At 38.7% G+C, this 27,923-nt stretch overlaps 1 long non-coding RNA gene across 1 annotated transcript; it reads left to right on the top strand.

Moving 5' to 3' along the window:
• LOC116808177 (uncharacterized) lies at window positions 1-27,307 on the top strand. The gene is made up of 2 exons (XR_004367630.3): window positions 1-10,701; window positions 11,621-27,307. It is a non-coding gene; the product is annotated as an uncharacterized lncRNA (long non-coding RNA).
• Window positions 27,308-27,923: the final 616 nt, after the last annotated feature.

Genomic DNA, 27,923 nt, shown 5'->3' with positions numbered 1-27,923 from the left:
TTCCCTTCCCTTCCCTTCCCTTCCCTCCTCTCCTCAGCTGCTCACAGTGTGCATGGAGGAATTCTGTCTTCCTGCTTTGGCATCTTTGTTTAACTCAGCTGTTGGTCAAGACTGCTCACATCCGTTTGCCTCTCAGGCTCCATGGAGACTGAGTGTAAATCCAGAGTGAGGTGACAAAGACTTCATAAAAAGGTGCGTTTGCTTCCAGACAGATATTGAGAAATAGCTCACAGGTAGCCACCAGGTAAGTGGAAGTAAACATCCTTCTGACTCTTGCACTCTGTGCCTGGGTGTGCACAACACAGCCTTGCAAGCATGGCCCCAGAAGGAGGGAGATCAGCTCAGTGCCATGTCTGGTCTGCCTCTGGAAATCCATTCCTTATTCAGTTCCTTGCACTTGGACAAAAAGAAAAACAATAATGTTTTAGAATGACTTTCTGGCTCAAAACTGCTCAGTCATTGAAATGTGACAAACCAACATGGAAAGTTATTGATGATTAATTTGACAAATGACAGAAATGATTGGTGGCACTATCAATTTCTAATTATTATTCAATTACATGTCTTAAAAAATCTTACCTAAAGCATATTCTTAAAGGGAAAGCTTTTCAAAACAATAGGACAAAATGTGTGCAAAGACTTTTTGTGCTTTTTAGCAGTGTCTGGCAGCTTCTTAGGACTGCAGGTGACTTCAAATAGAACATGACAGCAAATCAGCCACAATAAAGAATCAATGACAGCTAAACTGGTAAGCAGTAAAGCACAGAAATAGCTCACACTTCCATTTTTAAAAAATTGAAATATTGTGCTTTATTCCTATTTTCAATTGGACATCAAAGATGAGAATTCAAGGACTTCCAGTATGATCTAGGACGGTCTAGACAATTTTATTGCCTTTTAATGGAAAATTTTGTTCTCAGGTTTTATAGCAGTAGGTGTTTGAGTAGAGAAAACTTCACAGAGAGAACACTTAGATCATCTCCTACCATCTAAGATTTGCCTGAAGGAGTAGGCATTTTTGCATTTATTTGCAAAATATAAAAAATGTAAATATAAATTTTGATATTCACAAGAAAACTGAATAAATAGATTTTTAAAAAAGAGACAAGTGTCAATCAAAGTTAAAATTCTCCTAAATTCAACACTTCTTCCACAGAATTTATTGTAGTCAATACTGTCTTTGGGAAAATAATTGTGCATATATTCTTATCCCAAACCAAATAAATCATTCACACGTAAGAGTGTGATATATTTGTCTGTAGGTAAAAAGAATAAACTCCTTAAATGACAACACATTCATAAAACTGCAATGACAACACATTCATGAAACTGCAATAATGGCAAAGGAACTGTAGGAATTGATCTTCCCATTTTTGCCAAACAACAGCAGTTAGATTAACCTGTTTGAGCTGCTTGTGGAGACAAACAAAACATATTACCTCTTCTCCCCATAAAACTTTGCATTTTATTTTCATTTCCTGGGTAAACATTGGAACTCTGTCTCAAAAAGCAGGTGTCCATCGCCTTCCAGCCTTAAGGCCTAAATACAAATATTTGACTGTTAATGAACACTGGGATGTGAATATGACTGGAACTTCTTTGACCTCAGTGAATAAACACAGAAGCTTAACTAGAGAAAAGTCATCCCACAGGACTGAAGCACATGAAGATGGTCAAAATTATAACTGGCACTTTCATAACAGACCCAAATCACTAATTCTCTAGCAGGTGAAGAAAATAAAAAGCAAATAGTAACAGATGAAGGCAGAATACAGATTTGCCAAATTCAATTGACAGTAAAAATATTCCTTGGCAGTGACTTTATATGTTAACAGTTCATGTATTGCAAACCTTAGACATCAACAAATATATATATATATATATACACACACTCACACGCAAAGCACAGTACTAAAGTTCTTTACCTAGTTTTCTCTTTTCTGTGAACAAAGAAATGCACTTGCTACATTGGACTCTCCATAAGAAATTTATAAACACTATTTCTGATGCAGTTGTGTCTGGGGTGAGGATGAGGAAAGGTAAGGTCCTTCAGAATTCCATTAGCTCCTCTGCCACCCCTTGCCTCATGTCACCCTGTCCTTGGGGTCTACAGGACCCTAGAGCTTCCCTCTCCATGAGAAATACTATGGCATAGGTCAGCTACCTGCTACTGATTTCCCCAATACATCCCAAAACATGATTTTGGGGCAGACCATTTGATACAGTGAAAGCTGCTGTGCTCTGTCACTTGACACAGACTGTGGTCTATCCATTCCTCCAGTTCCAACCATCCCATTATCTTGTTCAGAAGTTAAATGTGCAGTAAATTTGGAGTTTCTTGGAGAGCTATCAATATTTATTTGACAGTAACTTCTCAGAGAAAGTTGGGTAGCCACAAGCTAGGAAGAAAATTGAAGTATATTCTCTTCAACTTCCATATTTCTCGAGTTAGGCAATACTCTTTCTCTTCTAAACCAAACAGTACTAAATTACAAGATTCTTGGTTAAGTTCCGTAAGTTTCTGCAAACAGATTTTATGTTTTGTTTGACCTGTTCGTGATTGCAGCTATGTCCCAAGTACAAAGTGGCTGCTTCTCTCAAACTTCTATTGTACAAGAAACTGAACTGTTGTGGAAGGTAATTTCTGAACCTGTGCTAGGAATGGTTTGTTTTATATACATAAGTTTCAGCATTAATTCACATTAATGGTTTCATAAGCTTTATTGTCCACTGTCAAAACTCTGTTTCTTGCATAAAATTGGGCATTAATATAAAGCGTGCACTATGTACTTCACTGGTCTTTATCATAACTCTTTATATTCCTCCTACACTACATGGATATTTTCTTCTTGAATACATGCCACAAAAAGCTGAAAAAGTAATTTCTAGCCCATCAAAACAGTACTTTGAACTCCTACCCTAAATATGAGTGCTTAGACTTACATCTCTAAAGTGTGAGCAGAGAAATAGAAAATATTACCTGGAAGGTACATTTGCTTTGCAAAATTCTTTGAAATTCAACAGTAAGAAGACTGATTCTCTGATAACTGCACTCACTGGGTACTCTTGCATTGCACTGGATTTTGATCTACAGTCTAAACCTTAATTTAATCAGAAAGACAAATCCACAATTAAAATATTTTTATTGTTTAATACAAATAACCAGAATTGAACATCTAGAATTTCCCTTTCAAGATATTTACTGTTCACATAAACTCTAGTCTCACCTCAAATTTTGAAATCCCTGACTGTTCCTTTTATCATTTTTCACTTGGATTAGTTGGTGCAAGACGCACTAAATATTTCATTTGTTTTTCCCTGAATTATAGCATCTCACCTACTTGACTAAAATAAGTCATCAACACATGGGCTTATAAATAACTTGGAAAACATCCTGTCTGAGAGTATTTCTGATATCGTCTAGTCAGATTGAATTAAAAACATTCCTATAGCTCTAAAAATATACATACTCATTGTTTCTTCTGTTACAGATCGGTTACTACACTTGGTACTAAAGTCTACACGCTATACACTAACAGCTTCAACATGGAATTTTCTTTATAAGCATATATAAGCATATTTATTTTCAGCTCAATTTTAGACACAACTTGGTTAATAACTGCCTAGTTGTGCTTGCTCTCTAAAATATCTCAAGCATTTTTTGTCCCTTGTTATGATAGCTGAAACAATAAATAGTAATAGCGCTGATTAAATCTGATGCTGATGGGTTTAGATTGTGCAATTCAGTAAAACTTTCTAAAATACTATTCTCTACATTTTGGAGGTTTAATTCCCTTTTTGTTTTTTTGGGGTTTTTTTTTTTTTTTTTTTTTTTTTTTTTTATTTTTCTTATAAGGATTGTTTCATCCAACTTAATTGCAGAAAATCTTCCTTCAGAAAAAAGCCTCAGTTTCCATTATTTCATTCTGGAAAGAAAAATCAAACTAAATCTCGTGTAAAAGATTGTCTTGACTTTTCCCCACTCTTTCCACTCCCAGTCTCTTTGAAACATCAGAATAATTTTCTTCTTGCAAACAGCATGGGCTAATAAAGTTAAAGTCTATTTCCATTTTTATAAGTGTTCTAAACTTGTTCAGTGTAATAGCTTTACAGTGTGAGCCCTTGACTAGCAAAATATGAGGTATAATCTCATGTTTTCATCCAGATAGTACTGATTTTCTTCTAAGAGCACTGAAAACTGTGATCTGAGGAAAGAAAAGGAAAAAAGAAGTGCTTGTGGTTTCTCTGGTCACAGGAAGAAGACTGGGAATTTCCAATTCAGCTCCTATTAAAAAAAATTCAGTGAGTATGAAAGCTTTAACTGGCCATTTAGTTGAAGAATAGGTTATGTTTAAATGGCACAGTGTACTGACAGATCAATAAAATTCTGAGTCACTAGATGGAGAATAATGAACAATTTAAGCTCTTTGAAATGGAATTGGTCACTCCTGCTTGAAAAGGGTTTTTAAGTTGTTCCACTAGCAGTGGAAATGAATCTACTGTGTTATAAATACATTCACTACATTCCTTCTCCCTCATAGCTGTTATTCCTAATGAAATACAAAAATAACAATAACTAGTAATTATAATTGATTATTCAACAAATTTGTAAATTACCTAGTTTCCCTTTCTATATATCCCTCTGGAAGAAGAGATAGTCTGTGGTATGTGTGGTTTTGGATTTTGCACACATTTGCTGGATGGGTAGGAAGTACAAACCAAATAGCCAGGTTAATAGAGGATTTCTATCATCTTTTATTGAGAAATCTAGATGGAAGATGTGTGGATAAATGGAGTAAAGGGAAGGACTTAATCACTCATGGGCTCTTCTGAATGTGCAGGGGTGACCCAATATTTCTGCAGCACACATCCTTTGCCTATCATGGCTTTATCCTCATACCAGCTTTGTGGTAGAAAGAAAAGTAGCAGCCATAATTAAAAAGAAGGTGACCTTTCACATCACCAGGTCTTGCAAGGGAAACTTACCAAAGGAGTGATAAAGTTACTGCAGGTAACTTTATAAAACATTCAAATATAGAGATCAAGTTCCAGCAGGTCCCATGGCATGAGCAGAAAACTTTATGGCAAACATCCATCTGCCATTTAGATGTGTCCTGATGTGCCATGTGCCAGGCAGTTGTAATTGCATTAGTTCAAGTTATGTCATGTCTGGACTTGGAGCTGTTGCCTTTAGTTGTTTTTCTGGGCAACTAGCTCACTCCATGTCCTTCCTTCCGGGACTATGGAGAGCGGCTGTTTCATCTACGCTGCTATGGCAAAGAAAGCGCCTCAAGCACCGAGGGCCTTGTGAAACTCCTGATTGTGCACACAGCTTAACTGCTTTCTCACTCCATTTCAAACTGAGACAGGGTCACACAAGTGGTTTAGGGTGGAATCTCCTTGAGGTCATTGTTGATGGAAAACTAAATAAGAGTTAGCAGTGCCCTGGCAGCCAGGAAGGCCAACCCTGTCCTGGGGTGCATCAGGCAGAGCATCACCAGCCAGGCAAGGGAGGGGATTGTCCCCTTTGATCTGCACTGGGGCAGCCTCACCTTGAATATTGTGTACAGTTTAGGGTGCAGCCATATAAAAAAGACATTAAATTATTACAGAGTGCTCAAAGGATGGCCATGAGGATGGTGAAGGGCCTTGAGGGGAAGCTGTATGAGGAGTCACTGAGGTCAATTGGTCTGTTCAGCCTGGAGAAAGGGAGACTGAGGGGAGACTTCATTGCAATTACAACTTGTGAGGGGAAGAGGAGGGGCAGACACTGATCTCCTCTCTGTGGTGCCCAGTGACAGAACTCGAGAAAATTACCTGAAGCTGTGTCAAGGGAGGTTTATGTTGGTTATTAAAATGTTCTTCACCCAGAGGGTTGCTGCACTGGAACAGGCTCCAAGTTGGTTGCAGCACCAGCCTGATAAAGTTCAAGAAACATTTGGACAATGCTCTCAGGCACATGGTGTGACTCTTCAGGATGGTGCTGTACAGGACCAGGGGTTGAACTCAATGATCATGATTGGTTCCTTCCAAATCAGCATATTCTATGATTCTATGATCTGGTCCAACCTCTCTACTCATATAAAGTCACCTAGAACAAACCAGCCAGGGAAATGCCCAGACAGGTTTGGAATATCTTCAAGGAAACTCCAGAATCACTCTAGACCACCTGTTCCAGTGTTTGATCAACTTCAGAGTGAAAAAGACTTTTTTATTGCTTTCAAATGGAATTTCAGGTGTGTTAACCTCTGCCCATTGAAACATGTCTTATCACTGAGCACCACTGAGAAGAGTCTGGCTTCCTTTTCTTCATCAATGTAGCAATAGATACTTTTATCACATTTGATAACATCCACGTCCCCCTGCCTCCAAGCTTTTTCCTTTCCAGCCTAGAGTCCCAGCTCTCTCAGACTACTCTTTTACTCATTATCTGATTGCTAGGTGCATGCTCTAATTGCTAGGTACATCCATTGTAGTGCAGTTTTGTTCTGTAACCTTTATTGTGTCATTGATGTTTTTAAAGACATTCAGTTTCCAAGTCATACAGGTGTAATGGAAGAAAACTATTCCTCTATGTATTCTTAGGACTTCTATGGCAGTTTCAGCTGCCTGCAACTTTATTGGGTAGAGTCATGTACATATTTATAGCAAAACACCATAAATGAAATTGTCTTTTTGAATGCTTAGTTTTCGGTAGGTCAGGCACAAACCACTGATTTGCACTTTAGCCTCTCCTGATACTTGAGAACTATAGTAACACAGCCTGTGAAGTCACCTGTGGACAAGAAGGATTGAGGTTCCTACACTAAATTTTGTTTCAATTCAACTATCTTTTTGTTGTAGCTAAACCCCAGCTTTGAAATGGAAGGGTTACACTCTTATATCTGTTCCTCCTCTGTTCAGTCAGGCAGGCCATGGTGATCCTGACCTTACTGCAGTCCATTTTCTCATCCCAATATAGTATTCTTATTTGATGGAGTTTCTATTTTGTTTATTATGAAATGTTAATTTTGTTTAGCAGAATATTGCTGTCTCCTTCCAAAACTCTTCAGATTCCCTGGTTATGGTCCTCAATTGTCTTTCCTCAGGAAAAAAAAGACTATTTACTTAGATCTTGGCAGTTGTCTTAACCATCACAATGTTTACTTTATTTTCAGTACAAAAAACTTGTTACCAGATACAACCCAGATGGTGGCTTATTTTTCCAAAAGATAACATGTAATATAGACAAACATGCTGTGATGTCTCTGAGGATAGAAAAATATTTTACATCAATGATGTGTCTCAAAAATTTTACTTTGTGGAGATCATATTATCTTTTTTTACATTTGTGGGTTGTTCTGTGTCTATACAAGTGAATACATCAATCTTTCCTCTCTACAACGGCCCATTTTTTTGGTCTTTACCTGGGGTCTGATTTGAAATGAAATTAATCATCCTCTGATTTTACACAAAGGCAACTTTGCAATAAGTAATCTAAAAATTCAGGTTTGATCATATGCTGTTGGGATTTTAGTTTAACACTGAACAGGGGAGAGCTTTCTCTCATAGTGTAACGAATGATATTGATCTCCAAATATATTGCTCACATCCATTGTATACATTCTCCTTATGGGTATAAAGCCAGCTTTGAAGCATGTCTGACTTTTAGTTTTCATTTCTTTAGCCTGGATATTGCTTACAGCATTAGTGCTGTTGTTTCTGACCGTGTATTAGCCTGTGTATCTGTTCAGTTTAAAATTAATGATATTCCCCTGGCTCTCAAGATCTACTGATGTTCTGTGACATAAGCAAATACTCTACTTAAGAGAGGTCATTTAAGGTAGTCCTTTTGTTGCCATCCTTCTTGTCTAAACAATGGAAGTCCTGCTGGCATTTGGACAGTTTTGCAAAGTAATGCTGTGCACTGCAATCCTAGCTTTTCTTTAAAGTGCCAAGGATTTTCTGGGCTTATTGGTCAGAGTGCGTTTAGCATGTAGCGTTTTAGGGATCTATGCTAACACAAGGTGCTCAGAAGTAACTTAGTGACGTATGGAAAGTGAACATGGCCTTCTGCAGAGAGGCTAAAGCTCAATAGCATTTCTGGGTGCACACTGATCACAGCATTTGTAGCCTGTGGCACCGGGCATAGGCACCAGTCTCTGACAATAATGTGTTTCACAGTGTTGTTCATTTATCTACCATGTGTGCTGGCAAAAGGCTGGCAGCCTTCAGGCTCAGCTTCTCAGCAATCCACTTGGTACCTTAGGCAAGCGAAAAGAGAGGAACAGACAAATTTTGGGTGCAAACTTTCACAGTCAGCAGGTTCTGAAATCCATGTCTGCTTCTTCACAACTTTGTCAGTGTCATACAATTTCTGCAAAATGTTTCACTTTTGATCAATCACCTGTCTCCATCCAAAAGAGCTCCATTAACAGACTTGTGTCAAGGCACATGTATGGTTGTAATTCAGAGTCCTACACATACAATAGGATTTTTTTAAGGCACGGTTTTCTAGAAACATAGAATGAAAGTCCATTTCTGTCTCACAAATATGGCAAAAGACTGCTGACCTTGGAGTTTAAAACAGACTACATGTAAAGAAGATAAACAATCCCACAATATATTGTTGTAATGTTAATCTGTGGGATGAATTTACCTATGGATTTTTGGGTATATCTACACTTATATTTTAGTTTTTCATTTTGAAGCAATATTTTAATTTAAGCAAAGCCTTAAATTAAACAAACCAAAAGACAAAGATAGAAAAAAAGGATTTAAAATTATTTAAACCATCAAAATACCTTTCATTTGGAATTGAAATGTTTTATGTTAATCCAAAAATCTGTTTTCAAAATCCTGGTTGTTATTTTACCAAAAAAAAAAAAAAAAAAAGTCTTAACTTGATTACTTATTTCTTTTGGAACTGTTCTCACTTTTCAATTCTTTGGTTTTTTTTATTATTCTACTAAACAAAAATATGAATATTCATATGGTTCTTTTCTGAGATTTTATTTCTCTGTGTATGTTCCAGTCCTAACCAGAAAAAGCTGAGATTGCAGCTTTCACTAGGAAAATGCTAGTAGTACAAAAAGTTACTAGGAAATCCTTTTTTAGTTATTATGTGAAGCCATTAAAAGAAAACTGAAAGCCATTAAGACAAAAAAAAAAAAACTATCCAGCAATTAAAACAAGTTCTTCTTCTCTTTTATGACAATATATTTTCCTAAGGATGTCTTCCTTTTCAGAACAATTCATATTGATAACTCCCTCTTTTGCACACCAAAAGTGTTAACAGGGATATACTGTTCATTTTCAATTCCAGATGTCAAAGCATTTGTTGCTTCTCTTTCCAGTCTTAAGAAATGTTTCTATACTTAAAGGCTTGTCTACATCAGTAACAGATATTAACACTGCCTTAAATAATGCCATACCTGTACTTTTTTGTATTAACATTACAATAAAATACTACTTGAGAGAGAGAGATTTTCTAGACAGTATTTTGGAGAGCCTCTCTAGTTTTCTCCACTGATTTTAGGGAGATTCAAAGGACACTAATCTCTTATTCAGCACTTCATTATGTAACTTAAAACTCATCTGTCCGAAATATATACTTAAGTCTTAATCCTTGCTGCATCACCAGGTCTAAAGATTTGTGCATCACACGGTGAGAATGTCAGTACAGAAAAATCTGCACTGTAGAAGTCACAACACAGCATTGATTTCAATTCAGTCTTTATTACAGAATATCCTTCCACAGAAAGAATTATAAATACCTGAGCTTTATCTAAGGACTCCTTATCACCATTGGCCCTAGTGGGAGAATGCCTCAGCCTCTGGGGACCAGCAGTCTCATGCCATTGTGTTGGAGCTTCCAGGCATATGGTGAAATCAGGGAATGCCATCCAACATGCACCATGTAATTAGTTACAGTCACCAAGAAATCATTTTCTTGCAATATTTTGTACAGACTCTCTAGAAAGTCAACGCCCTGAAATTTCCTCTGTGGCAATTCTGGAAAAGTGTGCAATCTTTCAGGGGCTCTGTGTGTTTTTGGTTTCTCTGGTGCCTGTCTGAGTGCTTTGTGAAGGCAAGGAAAACTCTAATAGGAAAGGCTGCAGAAGTTAACAGGAAAGGTGAGACAATGGCACAGATAAGAGCATCAGGTTCTCAGCTTCAAAGGAGTTCAGATAACAATGGCTAGGACACCAAGTGATGGGAAGCATTTGCCTGTCTGGCTCCATCCTTTCTGGGATCAAAAGACATGGAAAAAACCTCAAAGACCCTTGAAAAGGGAGGGGATTCAGAAGAGTGCCCAGATCGTGTCAAAGAAAAAGCACTGTTGGGCTCCCTTCTCACACGTTAAAGAGAGAGGCCACTTTTGACACAGAAATTGGGAGTAAAGGAGGGCTTCCTTTTGAAAGAGTGGAGAAAACTTGGTAAATAATACGTGTGTTAATATGCAACATAATTTAAAAAATAATTTTCCCAGTATTGCATTCCTTCTGGTGAAGAAATAAATGTTTTTTTTTCTATTACAAATGTTTTCCTTATTACTGTAGAAGATATTCAGACTCCAAGAAGAGACCTTCTAGAAAGACTAATTATATCTGTCTCCTATTTATAGCTAAGAGAGGATAAAATGTTGGAGGATGTGTTTTGGATACTTCATTGAGAATGGGCTCAATGAAGCCAGTCACTCTGAGTGTGCATTCATAAAAGGTCAGTAGCGTCTTTACACTTTGTATTCACTCTGTGTATAAGATGAAGACCATAGACCACATCCTATAAGAATGCTTGTTTCACCCTCAGGAGATCCTCTGAACAAAAATATTGTGATGAGCACATCCTCCTGTCTATCATGCACAGCATTTCCTGCTTTCCCATAAATATCTGCAGCCCATGTGCGAGCTGATTGCAAAAAAATATTGATCACAAAAGTATATAAGCAAGAATAAAATTAGTCATATTTCCAGGAAGCTGTTGGTCTCTGTTTGGGCCTGTGGTGGCTATTACAGGAATGTACCACAGGTGTTGTGGTTTTCAAGAATTCAGGATTTGCTGATGGACATTTTGGCACTAACAATAATAGATCACCTCTCTTTCTTCAGCTCTTGTTTTAGCAACTTCTCTGTAAATCTTACATTAGGAATTAGTAAACCTGGACTGATTTTGTCAGTGGTAAGAAATCAGTATATTCAGAACATACTCATCATACCTCAGTCAGCTGTTTTTGCATGAGATGATTCAGCCTCAGGAGCTGGGTATGTCTGTGCATTGAAAACAGAGGATGAAAATTCAGTTTACTGGCTGAGTTTTCTTATGCTCTGTTAGTTGTCAATATGTTGACTTAAATACTTCATATCAGTGTGTGATGTCAGGGATCTGCCAACCATGACTCACAAGAAACTTTAAAATAATTGAGTATCTTTAAGAATAAAACATTGCAACTTTGAATTGTCATCTCAAATCTTTGAATGGTAACTACAAAGAGAAAAGAAACATAGTCTTAGTCCATTGGGATACGAAAATAGCTGCCTTGTGTGGCTGTAGGGTGTATTTAGGTTAGATTTGAATGAAACCAAGTATGATTATCAATTAAATGAGCATCTAGTGGTGATTGTGTGATCTCTGTCCATAGAGGTTTTTGACAACTGGACGGACAAACCTCTGTCAGGACCACCAAGCATTTGCCCTGCATAATCTACCCCATCTGCAAGAAGAAACTGATCTTATAGAGCTCCCTGTATCACTGTTTTCTAAGGCTTCATCTGGACTGATAATTTAGATCTGCCAAGGCTCATTTTCTGACATGACTCCAGCTAGTATAGAGCAATGTGTATTTAGAGTATTTAAGTGCCTTGGCCACCCAAGATGAGGCAGCCAACTCCACCCCACTCAAGATGGACATTGGCCTGTGCCAACTGCCAAGTCATGCCTACAATTTATTCAGGAAACTGCTAATTGATATCGTCCAAAGATGTGTGGAGTCCCTTCCAGCATTTGAACAACACTGATGTTCAAGACAAATTGCTCAGGAACGTTCCCTGACCCAGTTTAACTTGCTGGTTTCACTATAATTTGTAATTCTGTAGCCAAGTCTGTCCACATGCTCATCAGAACTGTTCTCAAGTTGAAAAATGAAATAAACTTTAATGTTCTCTACACCTGAAAACAAGAAGTCTTTTATTACTTGTTCTACCTGGTGAAGATTCTCTGTAGCTCTCCTAGTTAGACTCCTATCCTTTTTTTCTCAGTAGAGGGCATCCTTAGTTCAGTCACTTCAGCAGCCTGTATCCATACAGCAAAGAGTGGGGGAAAACTTCCTATTGACTCCAAAGCAGACTAAATTGACAACAACAAGTAAACACTTGGTACAGGCACATATTTATGAGAAACACTGTCTTCTGGAACAATCTGGGCCAGTATTCTCTTGAACAGACTTTCTCCTCTTCACCCTAACAGGTGAAAAAAAAAAAATAGAAAGGTATATAGGGACTGGAACACTAAAAAACATTTGTGAAAATTTCTTCCTTATCTTTTTATGGGGGGTAGAGAAAAATAACCAATTTGAGCATAGAGTCAAGATAGCATATTTATATTTTTGTCAGAAGAAGGAGGGGAGACTTCTCTATTTACTTCAATTAAAGGTCTCCACAAACTCTTTTTTTCCCCCCTAGCTTTGAGATCTTGGCAGGCTTTATGTTTTTTTAAAAAATCCAGCATGCTCACTAGGCAAATTTTCCCATGCTTTCAAAGCTCTACTGCTTAGGCAATCAGATGTTAATCCAACCACAGTCTAGCTTTTGCTTTCTTCCCAACAGCTTGATATCTCTTGCCATTACTGCTATACCCTCAGATGTAGAATAGACAGTGATGTCGCTGTCCAGCACATAAGTGGTAACGAACTGCAGCATAAATAATGAATTGATAACATGCATGTGTTCCTCACCCCCAGAGCATGTGCAGGGCTAAGCCAGCTGCAAATGATTTATTCAACGCACCAGAGCTATACTAAATCAAGCCAAACAATATTGCCTTTTTTTTTTTTTTTATAAGGGTGAAGTATTTCCCACAAAGCTGGTAACTCATATATGTTAACTTATAATCTCTATAACTCAAATGTTTTGCTTCATAACACTCTGCCAGAAGTAAACATCAACACAATAGAAGGCAGCCTCTAACTAAACTGTGAGAGTCAGCATGCAAATGAAATGAAGAAGGCACCTCTAAGGAAAGACAGAGCATAAAAGTGAAAGTCTAAAGAGTTAAGTGATCTTGGCCTTTAAACAATTTTTCACTGAGTCTGATCAGCAAAGAGTTACCACCCTAAATATTTTTAAAAGCAGGCCAATGTAAAACTTGAATTACAGCCCTTAAATCTACCTGATCTGTATTGTTCTTTATTGGTGGCCTTTACTGATAAATGTAATGTTTACTTAAGATCTCTGATATCAGCAAAAAAAAAAAAAAGAGGAAGTTTTAAAAAAAAAAATTTAAAAATGTTTTAGCAAGCATCTTCATTATAAAGGAGGTTTATAACATTTCTTTATTAACAGCTAAATTTGAATGACAATAATTTTGCTATGATTTTTTTTTTTTTGATAAACTGGAAACAGCATACAGTGATCACTACCACATGTATTTAGACTTGGGTTGGCTAGACTTGTATTCTCCCAGGGAATCTGGGTACTTCAACTGGATTTCATTTTTTAAAATTTATATCTCACTGAGAAATTTCCAGCTTAGCTTCCAATCTATTTATTCACAAGAATTCTTAGGGTTTCCACTAACTGTTGCAGATGTTCTTTGCTGGCCTGGGTTCCGCAGTCTTGGAACAAGCTCTCGGGAGAGAAAAGGCCTATTTTACAGGATCAGACTGTTTATTCACACTGAAGTCAAAAGGACTGGCTGTATCACATTGCAAACAACAGCAAATTATCTGAACAGATAGATTCCTTTTCATTACAAGGATAAATGTGCACGTACACACACATGCACACACAGACACACAGTCACATGCACACATATGCATGAACTGTTCGGGAGTACATCTGAAGAAAAAAAAAAAAAGAGGGAGGGATGAGGTTAACAAAAGTTAATGGAAGAAAAATAACCCCCTTGGGCTTAGTGCTACTCCTGTCATAGAGTAATAAAGGGGTTTTGTTTGTTTTGTTTTGTACTGTTTCCCCCCCCTCCCCCCCCCACCGATGAAAACAGATGACTGAGGCCTGATTCTGTTTTCACCAAAACTATTGTAAAATCCAGAACTGGAAGTCGAGAAAAAAGGAGTATTTGTTGGTGCTTGCCCAGAGAGGAGCTTGAAAGTTTAGGGCCTAAAACAGTAGTGTGACATTAATGTCAGAATGTTTGTACTTCTTTATTTATGAAAGAAGTGCCCATGTCTTTTTAGGTGCAGAAGTTAGATGGATGCAGTGGTAACAAAGGACCCAGTTTCTCAGAGATTCTTAAGAGCTGCCAGATAAAATTAGGGTTTCATGAAAGGCTGAGAGAGTGCAGACGCTCATAAATAACGATGCTGTCCTCCTTCCTTCAACAGCACTGCAGTGGGCTCTTCTGGCAGCAGGCACTGTGTTAACACTTTTAATACACTTTAAAAATTAGGTTTATATTTTAATGAAACATCCATGTCTGTTTTGAAAGATATTTTCATTTTTAAGAAACTCAGAAGTTATTTTTGTTCAAACAATATAGCTATCTCATCTTCCTCATCCAGAATGTGGAATTTCTCCCTTGAAAATTCATAAAGAACTGCAAAAAACACATAGCCATGAACATCGCTGGAGCCACGCTGTCTCCCAGCAGTACATCTCTGGATGTCAAATATACCCGAGGTTGCATCTTTCTCAGTGAGAAACGAAGAAGTGGGGGATCACAGTTTGTTACTTGTTATATTTACAGCAGAGGCTATCCTGTATCATGCAGGCTCTCTCCCAGTGGACAGCAGGGAGCTGAAAGTGAAGAAAGGTGATCCAATGGATTCCCCTCTAAGCCTTCATCACAGACCAGAAATAATCCAAATATTTTTTATAAACATGAAGGCTTCATTACATTTAAAATCATGACAAAATACATACTTGTTTCAAGGTGCAAAACTAACTGCTATATGGCAATATTTTGTGCCTTAGAAAACAAGTGTTTGCACAGGCCTAGACATTGTTACATGAGTCAGATAATTCAAAACAGCTCAGTGTAAATGAGAGTCAGGGGAAAACCTCTCACCAGGTTTGTTTCTTACTCCTTGTCTGTTAGAAAAAGAACTATTCCACTGAACCTTTTAAAAGTAGATTTAAAAATGAAAGCATGAGGACAAATCATCAACCTCCCCCTCCCCCAAAAAAACTACAAGCGCTAAGCAAGAAAATAATATTTATCTAGAATCACTCTTCTATGGGAAGCAAAAAATTACACAAAAAAAGCCTAAATTACAACAATAGCAAGCCTTTTCTGACTCTGGAGTGATGGCATCCTCCATGCCTTTTGGTTTTGTTTCAGAAGAAAATCCACCTTCCAGTCATTCAGCCCCAGAAGCTCCTTGGAACAAGTGGTCTCTAAGCTCCAGGGGGAACCAGGAGGCTGAAAGGGAAAAGGTCCCAACTGCATCCTAACACAGCCCAAGAAAATACATCATTATTTGTGTTTCTTTCTTTGAAATTCAGCCTCTTTTATAGCTAAGGTGATACAGACTGGTGTTCCATTTATTTCAAATGGTCCCTGTTTCTGTGGTAATAATTTAGATCTAGTAGCTGAATCTCTGAACAGTCTGCTTGACTTCTCAAAGAGAGATGAAAATCCAGCCTGGAAATCAATGGGAACTTTTCTGGTAGTTCTGGGTAATTGAGATAAATGTTCTTATTATTCTTTTCTTTATCTTGCAGCCAGGCAGTCTTCCTGCAGGAACTGAGGAAAAATAAAAAAGCAATTTATAAAAGCCAGCCTCAGAACTAAATCTTACTGTGTAATATAATCTCTCCTTGGGAGTTTTTCCCTTGACCAGGCTATATTGCTGCCAGTTTCATGACTCCAAAGTTGGTGAATCACATCTTGATTTGTAGCAGAGCTGAGTCACGTGCATTATCACAAATTGCACTTGCCTTTCCCATTGCTACTGTGGGTAAGTATTGCCAATTCCATTAGCGTGGCTAACAGTTCTAATTTGCTTCTGGTTTACATTGGCTGCAGGAAAAGCAAATACAGTAACCCTTCACTTTAGGTGGTACCAGTAGAACTAGGTCTGTCATGCCACAGAGCAGCCAAAAGAAATACAGTAATTTCTGGGAAACAGATTTGTTTACGTGTTATATTCTTTTTAGTGCTATGCTGTCATAGCTGTAGACAGGTTTAACAGGCTTGGATACAAAAGATCTGGATGAGAACTATAAAAGAAGCAGGGGAAAGTGGAACAAAATTAGGGAAATACTGGAAGTAGCAGAGAATACCAACAATGGATCCTTACTGAAATGCAAATTCTCTTGAGACAAGAGAACAGTGAAGATAAAAACATTGGTAACATAAAAGAAGGAACTGAATGTGGTCAAATTCAGGCCCTCTAACTTAAAAAACAAACAGCAGAAAAGTGGTGATAAGTAGCTGCATTCTGGTTTCTCCATTTGTTTGGACATGTTCTCTGCAAACAGCCAAAGCTCTTGGGATCTACAAAACCCATAACTGGGCTCCTCACTTTCCTTGTCACTTCTATGTCTAGGACTTTTGTCCCTGTTATACCTAAGCAATAATTATGATAACAAAAAATACCTACAATGTATACATGCTAATGTATTAACATAGTTTAATTTGTCATGACTGGAAATGGAAAGTACCAGACAAATCTTTTACAACATTGATGAAAGAAAGTCACAAGAGGGCCAAGTGTTTCCAGAGCATTCTTGTGTGATGTTAATCAAAATGTTGATTTCCATAAGGAAGAGAGCAGGGGACTGACCTTAAGACACATACAACATTAGATAAGCATTGAAAGTTGCTGGGCCTTATCAATCTCAGAAGATGTCACAAAAATTGTAATCTTGAGAAAGGGGTTATGGGGAAGGCAAAAGCATTTAAAGTTTGATAAATAAGCATATATGTTTTTAAAATTTGTCCCAAATACCCCCAAGTTTCAACATAGACTGAATTAGTAAATCTGCAGTGTACACTGAAGAAGTGTTAAAGCAAAACTATGTTCATCATTCATTGACAAACTGGCAGAAGAAATTAATCACATAAACTTTCCTTCAGTAATTTCAAGGGGTGTAGAGAAAGCTCTCAGAACAATTCAAATATCTGAATTTAGGAGTACCAAGTGAAAGGAGACAATTACAGCTGATTTTTGTGAGCTATTGCCCAATGGCAAAATATCTTTTCTCTTTGAGCAACACATATTCCAGATATCTGCTGCTGGCACTTTGTCATCTACTTCATCGGATGCTGTGCTTCCTGTTTTGGATCCTATACTAAGCACATGTGGAAACTAACTTTTATCAAAACTGACAGCCACTATTTGATAGACTAATTTCTAAAAAATGTGTGGAACTTTTTGGGCTTAAACACAAGGAAATTCAAACCCAACTGGACACCCTCCACTGACCTTTATGTGAAAAACCTCTGCTTGAAAATTATTAGGAGCATTCCAGTAGAAATATCTCTAAATCAGTTTTGAGACATAACAATTCCATAGCTTGTCTCATTATGGCAAAATTGTCTGGAAAGTTTGATTTCTTGAAGGCAAGTAGAGATGACTTTCCCAGCTATCAAGCAGAGGAAGCCTGATTGTGACATCTCCATAAATGCTCAGGTCACAGCTGCCAATTGAAATGCCAAGAAATGCACTGTAAAAGAGGGGTGACAAAAACTGCTGTTGGAAACCGGGATCAGTGTCTGGCTGGGAGAATATGAATTCTAAAAAGACATGCCTCTGTTTCTACACAATTTCCAGCCACAAGAAGGGAACCTGGAATTTAAAGCAAACCTCCACCTTTCAATCAATTCATCAATTTCCAAAGCAGAGATGTAGTCTGTATTGAATTTTACTGGATGGCTTACAGATTTTCAGAAAGGATTTATTTCTAAATTAATTTCCACAGAATATTTCTCTACACCTATATTAGCTTCATCTCTCTTGTATTTTATGGGATCTTTCACATTGATGAGGAAAAGTCCTTTTTTACCTGAAACAAGGGAAACTTGCCCATTTAAAAGCCATGGGCTGAGGATACATGTCTGTGGCACAGTTCACATACTGGAAGCCACTCTGGATATTCTTGATGGGTTATGGGAAGCATTATGGCTGTATTAATACAGGACTTTACCCAGACTAATAATTTGCTTCTCAGTTGAGATATTAGCCTAGAGAAAGTGTTTATCGATGCAAAGAGTATTTTGATCCACAGTAACCTATTTAGATTTCATTTGTCCTTTTTGGGACATCACATCCTGTTAAGCAGACTCTCCAAAAGTGGCTGGAAGGAAAAAAAACTTTTGTGTGAGAGGTGAGTCATCTGATATAAATTAAATTTACTGCATCCCCTGTGGAAGGTATCAACAAATGGGAACGCCAATGCAATTATTTACCATTGATCCTGACTGTGGTGATTATCTTGCAAGAAGAAGGCAGATTAATGTGCAGTGAGAAGGAGAAAAGTGTTTCTAGTCTGGTTGAGCAGGTTAGCCACAGGCCTAGTGATCTGATCTAAGGCACTTGAGCTGAAGTTTTCAAATGCTTCTGCCTTCCCACTTGTGCACTTTATCACAGTGAGAAGCTAGTTTTCCAAAGCACATATGAAACTGATCCCAGGCTATGCCTGAAAATTTACAAGTAAAGGTTTAGAACTTCCTGGAATGTACCTAAAATGAACATTGTGTACCATAATTCACTCCACTTTGTGGTGACTTTTGCTATTCTGAGGGTAGTTTCCCCATATCATACAGCCTATTATTTCCAATAATAACAAGAGATTTTTTTTATTTTTGGTTACAAGTGCCTGGCTGTTTTATCTGTACAATGATAGCTGCAATTTCAATTTTAAAAATCGCCCCCTTTGCAAGAGCCAGTAATTTTGTTCACCACATGTGTCTGGATTCCTTTACATTATCCTAACACACACACAATTGTCAAGCTAGACTTTGACAATGAAATTAGTGTCATGGACAAAAAAAAAAAAAATAAGAGCTTTAGCCTTTAGGTGCACCTGTTTACAGCAACTAGGCAGGCTCAGTCGGGGTGTGTGTGTCAGTCTGCCACTGCAGCTGTTCCATTACCATAAAACCCATAGTATTTATTAAGGTTTAAGCCTTTCTGAACTCCATAACTTTGGCTTACAAAGGAAGGCTGTAATGCTATGTCTGGGCTGTGATAATAGTTCAGATAAAGATCCAGCATGTGACTCCTAATGAAAGCATTAAATCTATTGCAAGGAACTATATCAAACTATATGCAGTAAAGCAGACAGCAAATATGAACCATGAAGAATTAATGATTAACTATTCATTGCATGCTTCACTTGGAACAGCACTGCCACTGAAGCAGTCTGCAAACTTTATGGAAGAACTTAATTCACAAACTTGCATTACACAACAAGGTAAAAATCACAAATGCATTGTTTGAACTTTGGGTAACTGTTTTTTAGTGGAAGAAATTTTTTTTTTTTTTTTTGCAAATAAATATTGGTTCTTGTTCACGTCCCCAGTTCTGCAGCAGATTGTACACAGACAAGACACTCTACACAGACTACCCAGACACACTGAATTTATTGGCAGTCCCAGGCATGTCCACATGGATTCAGCTAAAGCATAGAAGTCTCAGTCATGATAAATAACCAACTCTTAGAAGCTGAATTACATCCTTATTATTCTTTAAAACTCTTTGTGTTTTTTTCTTTTCCTAGGAGAAAGTTGTGTGGGATTACACGCGTGAACCTTTGTGCGTTCTGCTATTTCAGCAAACCGTAACATCTGAAAGCCAAATTCAGAGATGCCATTATTTAAATTACTTTTATGTTAATATCCATAACTTCAAATTAATGTCACTGGCCAAACTGGAGGAAAACCCTGGAGAACGCAATGCCACAGCCACTGACAGGCTGTGAGGACGACATATGCCTCTTGTTCCCGGCAGCAAGAAATTGCTGTCTTGTGACTGAACTCTTACTTCTATGAAAGGTACAAGTCTTGGCTCCTGGTATTCCAGTGGGAGGAAAAACTGCCCACTCCAGGAGCACTGCCTGCTCCAGAGGCAGTGCTCCTGCAGGTCCCAGAGGTTAAATCCTGCTGTCATCTGGAGTGTTGTGGTTCACCACTGTCCATGTCAACAGTGTGAGAGCCAGCTTATTCTGCTGCCATGCAGAGTGGTGGTGTGCTGGGGACCTGCTTGGCCTGTGAGGCCCTGGGTGTGCCCCAAGAGCACAGTGAGGCTGAAATCCTGATCTGACTTCCCACCCTGAGCACCAGAGGAGCAATCTTATGCAAAGCTCATTCTGTAATCAGAGGAGGAAAGCAGACAACCCCAGCAGTTAATTCAGTTCTGCCTCCGATTTAAACTGCTTAACTGTAGAAGACACCATTGACAGTGTGAAATGATGAGGCTCCAAACTTAAAGCTCACTGGAAGTGCATGGTTGTTTACCTAAGTCAAGTGCCAAGTACAGAAATTATGTTTATGCCAACACAGTTCTATTTATGGCATTTCTATTTATCTTGCAATCATGAATGGGCCTAATGAAAATGAGGATGAGCAACAGCATATTGAGGAAAGTAGGTTATAATGTTCTCTTCCTAAAACTACAGAAAATTTTTGGGGTTAAATAAGAGTTACTTTAATAGTTTAGGCCAGCATTTTGGTGTGGACTGATGCAAGTCCTGATTGCTCCACCTCCTGGCACTGTATTCCCATCACTTTATAATCAGCATTGCACATGTGAATTCCATCTATGTCCTTACAGGGGTTTTTACATTGGTTTTCTGCTGCTAGATCAGTGGGTATTTGAAAGACTCTGAATTAGTTATGTTTTATGACAGATAGGAACACTTCCTGTGGTAGGCTGACCTACCAGACACAGACCCAGCCTCTCTCTTACTCCCCATCCTCAACAGGACATGGGGAGAAGATAAGATGGAAAAGTTCATGGTCTCAAATAAGGGCAGGAGATCACTCACCAGTTACTTGTATGCACAAAACAGACTCAGCACGGAGAAAATTAATTTTATTTATTGCCAGTTTGAAATAATAGAATGGTGAGAAAGACTGAAACTAATACACATTCCCCCCTCCCCCCCAGTTCAGTTTCACTCCTCAGTTCCCAGTTCCTCTACCTCCTTTCCCGGGAGTTTTACAAGGGGATGGGGGGCAGCTCCTTTCTGTCATTCTTTACTCCTCAGACTTTTTTCTTGATCCAGCATGGGTCTTTGCCAAGGGCTGCAGTTCCTTTCAGGAGCCTGCTCAAGCATGTTGCAGGGAAATACCTTCCATGCCATGTTCTCCTTGGGGAGTGAACTGCAGGGAAATCTCTGGGGGTGTCTTCCCCTCCTCTGACCTTGTCCTTCCCTCCTCTGTTGTTTCTCACTCCTTTAACTTCCTTCTTTGCTCTCTGGAGTTCTGTGGTTTTCCCCCCATTCTTAAATATGTTTCCCATGAGGTGCCACCACTTTCATTACACAGGGCTCAGCTGTGCCCTCTTGTTGGTTGGTTGGAGCTGTCTGGAGCCATCTGCATTGAGCATGGGTCAGCCCTGGCCACTCCTCACCCAGTGCAGCTCCACACAGGCCCAGATCCACAGGAATATTTGCTTCTGTCAGACTCATCTGATCTAAACATTTCAGGCAATTTCATCAATAGACAAGTTTAGTTACATGTGGGAACTCTCGTACCTGTTTTATACATCCAAAAGTCAGGTCCAGGTTTACAGTTACTGATTGACGAGAGACAGGCATCTTGGGGGGGTGTGTTCAGTACGTACTAAATTATGGATGGATGGCAGGGCTGGATATCCCTTCAGCAGACTTGTCCTTCTCCACTGACTACAGAGGTAGGACTTCCTTCTTCCTCTTTGCTGAAGTCTGCCTTTCAGAGAGGAAACATCCCTTCCTTCATGACAATCAGATTTTAGAGATCTGTGGAGCTCTATGGATCTTTAGAACTTCACCATCATGACAGATCAGAATTTTATTATGGAAGCTGGTACTGCAGTAGGACTTCATGAAGCTTCACGCTAGTTTTGAAGTCTTTGGATCTTTGTGTGTGTGTGCGTGTGTGTGTGTGTGTGTGTGCTTACTCTGCTCAAGTGGACAGGTTAGGGAGGGAGTTTGAGTGCAGGACCTGTGATGGTTCAACCCTGTTAAATGACTACCTCTTTGACTGTGCTTTGGACTGCTCCAACTACCTGTCTCCAAGACAAATTTCCTCAGGAGGGCCCAAACCAATCAGTGTCAAATGGCTTTTGATTTATCAGCAGGGACACAGCTGTTATTTGTGCTATCATAACACTAGAATATTGTGTGCTGAATGGGCCTGAGGTACAAATAAAGTACTGGGTTTCAAGAGAAAAGTTAAGAAGTGCTTTCAAAAATAAGGATGGGGAATGATGACCCTGTGGAGAGGTCCAGTTTCAAATAAAGGTATTTGGACCTATTTGAGGTGCCCTGAGGCACCAAACATGCCCACTTGGTGCTGGGAAACACAGCCCAGGGTCCATGGGGAATTTGCTTCTGGCATGGAAGCCAGGGACCCACTGGGCTATCCTGTGGTGACTACAACCACAACAGGGCTGTGTGTTTAAACAAACGTATCATACACTCATTCATTAATCACAGGTTTATTAAAGGAATTGATTTCAAAATCTGTTTTCTTCTTTTGCTTAATTTCATAGGTATCTGTATAGGGAATTATGAGATCCTTACTGAAAATGAGTAGCACTTTACATTGTGAGTAGACATCTGTTTCAGTGTTATTTGCCTCACTGATAGCTTTGCTGATTAATGTGAAAAAGGCAAAACCAGACAAAAAAACTAAATATGTGAGAGAGGGAAACTGTTCCTTATAATCATTATTAATTTGAATTCTTTCTATTTGGAAAGAAATTCCTTCCTTATTTCTCTTTTCCCTTTTCTTTAAAATATATTTGAATCAGCTAAATCTTTCTCCAATTCGGTTTTTAAATTAGTCATTGCTTTGGGTTCTCCAGCTTTATAATTTAGAGAGAAAAAAATCTTTCTTGCATTACAAAACCACATTTCCTTTCAATTTAGTGGCTGCTTTCCAAAGCAGGAAGTTAAGAAAATAAAGCAACTTTATACCCAGAGTAAGATAAATAGTACTGTCCTAAGAGGCAATGCTATTTATACTCTCTTTGTATTTTTATTTCCTACTCTGCCCTCTTCCCCATTCCACTGACTGTAATTAAAATCATCGCTTCTGAAGAAATTTTACATTTCCTTTACAGTGCTAATGCTGTTCTATCCCCTGCAGAAATTATCATGGTGTGGTTGCTAGTGTAGGCAAGCTAGAAAGGACAACTGGCACTTTAATCTGTTCTTTTAAACCTTCTCTTTTTATCAGGATCATTATGATGAAATAGGGGCTGCTTTCACAAATGTTTTAGCATGAATAGAGTCTTCATGCTGCACATGTTCTTACAATTCCATTGCTGTGCAAAAATACCTATCTTTCTGAATGTGGGTCCTCTTCTTGGAAGAACCAAAGATGACCTGGGTTTCAGTAGGGAAAGAGTCACACAGCATTTACAATGACTCCTTGTTCAGTCTGTACAGACTGAACATGCCTTGGGTGCTTGGTTTGTCTTCTGGAGCTCTCCAAGGCACGTGAGCCTCTCCACTGAGAGAAGAGGCAAGCACGTTACATCATTTAGCAGGACTGTGTTGCTCAGGTGTGGGGATACAAACCAGGTGCCCTAGGATGCTAAAATTAGCCACCCTAGACCTGGATATAAGCTATTATATAAAAATGGTGTTATTGTTATCAGCAGCAGAAGCTTAGTAAAGGAAAAGCTGGAAAAAATTCCGTCTCACAGACTCCAAGTAGCTGGGATAGGATAAGGAACAAAGAGAGAAAATGTTTTGGGGACACCGTTGTCTTCAGAGTCTGTGTCTACATGGCAAAAGGCATTTCTTCCAGCTAGTGCAAAACAGCCATGTCACTGCAGCCAGAGCTGTAGAGGTGGTGGGCTGGTGGGAGTGATGCCTGAGTTGTGTCTGCCCAGGATTGCTCACAAGTCTGATGTCACAGAGAACCTGTTGTTTTATTTCAAAAGGAAGCCAGAGATCTTATTAGTGCTTATGAATTATCTTGCTTATGGTTATTGGGAGTGTATGGAGGAGTACCAATATTGTAATTTTTTTCCCTAAATACGTATATATTATTTCTTAATTTTTTTTTCCCTATAAGAAGCATATGCTAGCCATGGTGGAGTCCTCCTAAGACACCTGTCCTTTGCTAAGTTAACTGGATTTAACTGTAGGTGCACTTCTGGCACTGTAGTCCTTTTACAAATTTGATTATAAGGACATTAAAAATGTGGTACTGGGCAGGAACTCTGTGGGACTGAAGCCCATTAATACAAAAGGCACTGCTAAAAAACAGTGACAGAATTATCCTGCTTTCTTAAATTGGGACTTAAGAGTTACTGTAAGCAAAAGGCAAAAAACCACTAAAACAATACAAAGTTAACAGGCAAGGCCTTTTTAGGATGCATAAATGTCCTTTCATAGAAATGCAAACAAATGCCAACCACAGTGAAGGCTGGTCCCTACTTAGGATCCACAGGCAATATAGGAAAACTGCACAGTCTGAGGCTGCCCTGTCATGCTCTCTCAAAGGTGAAATAGAGGTGGTAGAGTTAAATCACTCAGAATACCAAGGCTCCAGTAAGAAAAAGCACTGTCCAGTGTTGAGTGACATAAAGAAAAGCTGATTTAAACCAGTGAAACATACATCTCTCCATCCCACCTCTAAAGGCAGTGAGTGGTTTGACTAGAGCTCAGTCATACCTAGAGCTTTTTCAAATTGGAGATGTGTGGAAGGGGTGTCTGGCAGATGTGGAATAAATCCAAGATAAATGCAGGACCTGCTGGACAGGCTGCATGTGCAGCTCAGGGAGCAGCGCTTGGGCTGCCTGTCGGCTGCTGCTTCATGGAAATATCAGGGGAAAGTGGGTGGCCAGACAGGACACCTCGGAGGAGACTTGACCGACCTGTCATACGGCTGGCAACTCCAGGTATAAAGCTTTTGACCTGTGCCAGGGCTACCAGACGTCCAGAAGTCACAAGTAAATCTATTAATGTAACAAAATACACCAAGAGGGAGCCTCTCAGCAGGAAGGGGGAGGAGTGGTGGGGGCGCATGTTCAGAAAAATTTGGAGAAGCCTGCTACGTGCTAGACTGTGTGCATGAAACAGATCTCATCTCTTGGTGTTTTGAGGCTAGAACATTCTTTTTTCAAGTATTGTTAGGGGCATCTACATGTTAAAATGTGATCAAAGTAAGAGTTTGTTTGTTTATGATGTGCTCTAGAATGGAGCAGTGATTCCTAATTGCAAAATGGGTAGTACTCAGCCTGGCTTTCTGATTGGCTTCAGGGAACTTGAATGCATGGCCTTATTTCGCTGCAAAGCCCTGGCAGACTTTGCACATTAAAATTCTAAACTGTCTAAGTAGGTGTGAAGCTAATTTTATGTTTATTTTTTAAAAACCACCTATGATCATTTAGGGCCATCCACTTCACTTTGGGAGGCCCTTACCTAGCTGCAGGTGGGCCCTAGGAGACAATAAAGCCCACCTCAGAGAGGATAATTTCTTGAATATCATAACCTGAATATTTATAGCTTCTGGAATCGTTGTAGCTACTTATCCATGTTTCCAGCCACAACTTTTCTTAATAAGAAGGGCTTTGAAAAACTTGCTAAATCTGGACATAAAAGGAAACAGAAATTTTCCTAGTGCAGTGGAATTTTTTAAAAGTCACATAGTAACTTTATTGATGAAACAAGGAAGAAAGCACTTTTCCACCAGACTTTGCAGAGCTTATTTACAAAACACAAGATTTTTTCATTAATGTGTAGACACGGCAAAATCACGGTGAGGTTTCCTGCAGAGTGAGGGTGCTTATGGGTGAGTCATTTCATCAGCGAGTTATCTTATTTGTTTGCTTGTGGTGTTTTATTATGTTTATGAGAAATGAACCTTGGGGGGCAAAAAAAGGCGTTCAAAGAGAGATGAAAGAACTCAAATATATTTTTGAGTTTTAAAGTTTTATTTTACATGTGAAAATGTGTGTTATGTCCTATTTACACAATGGCAAAAATGTCTGCTAATCACATTTTGCATCTGTAATTCCTACGATCACTGACTCTCCTAAGCTCACTCAGTCACTGGCAGAGACAGGCTTCAAATTTGGTGAGCAAAATCCAATGAGGGCTGAAATCATATTGGCTGACCAGGGTTCACCCTCAAATTAAGACACACAATTTTGGGTACCTAATTAAAAGTTTTTGCATGTAAACTGGAGAACCAAGCTTCTTTTCCTGTCAGTGGGGAAGTGAAGAGCTGGAACAGGATTCAATTACCTGAGAGTGGGTATCTGTTGTCGCATGAGATGCCCAAATGTCTTCCAACAGGTTCCTTCTGATAGCTAAAAGAGGTTCAGGTGTAGCATATTAATGGTAGACATTTAGTTAGGTCAATGTGCAAGCATAAACACACACATACATACAGCACATCTGCCTGGCACATATTGAAGGAGATGTGGCTGAAAAGTAATTTAATTTTCAGTATTTACTTTTACATTTCTCTGAGTCCAAAGTTCTGAATGTGAAGGTACAGTCGGGATGTAGGTGCTAAACAGTTGTGTGTCCCGTCCCCACTTGAGTGACACTAGAACTACAGGTGAGACAGCAGATAGAAGTCAGTGTCACTAACTAAACTTACAGAAACAGAATCAATTTTCAGCAACCCTGCAGATGATACCTGCTCTGTCCTTTTCAGGGACAATAGGCTGAAAACAGCTTTTGCAAATGCGCCCCTCTAGTTGCAAGGTGCAGAAAGATACCACCACTACCAAATGGGGTAACTAGCTGGTGAATGAGGTTTCAAACTTAGTGCTGGCAGGGTATAAATCATTTGAGAAAGCTAATGCCTTCTTGCAAAGGATGGGAGCTAGGAAACATTGCAGTTATGTGAAAGTGTTGTTACTGTGTATGCATAATTAGCTTTTCTACATGTTTGTGTTTATATGACTATGCATGCTTGTATTATTACTATGTTTATAATTGTGGGGAATAAATTCTGAAATATCATTTTCCCACTATATATAGTCTCTCTAAATCAGGACTACTCACTGTAAATGTCTTAAAACAATTAATCAGCAATTGCATTCTCTGTCTTGTGAGTAAATAATTGCTCTGGAGATGGTCTGTTCAACAGTTTTTACCATAAGATATTAAAACCACAAGGAACTGTTCTTTCCATCCATGAGAACATCCCTCCTTTAAGACGAATCTTGCAAATAATTGATTATGAGTCACAACCTATTGCCTTGTATATCCAGAAGGAAAAGGATTTGGTTCTTTAATTAAGCAGCCCAAGTCCTTTTATTTTTTTCTGCAGTGTAGGAAAAATAAAATAAAAAGACTGATTGATTATAACAAGCTGAACACCAGATGTTTTATGAATATATAGCTTCCCCAGCTGACATCCTCGTGCATATAAGAGAAAAAGAAAAAACAAAGGACTGTTTATAATTGTCAGAATATTAAAACCTTTGCTTATTCAATGTTCTTTCTTTGCTGGCCTGTTCATCCAGCCAAAAAATTCATTTATGACATAGACCATTCATTGCTTGAGTTTTGCTTTCCAAACTTGGTAGAAGTATTTCATGGCCATAGTCAGATGTCTTTCTTTATGTAAATTTTGATAATTTGGAG

This window comes from Taeniopygia guttata, chromosome 1, assembly GCF_048771995.1.
Source record: "Taeniopygia guttata chromosome 1, bTaeGut7.mat, whole genome shotgun sequence".
NCBI classification, from domain to species: Eukaryota; Metazoa; Chordata; class Aves; order Passeriformes; family Estrildidae; genus Taeniopygia; species Taeniopygia guttata.
This window is presented reverse-complemented; position numbering and strand designations above follow the sequence as displayed.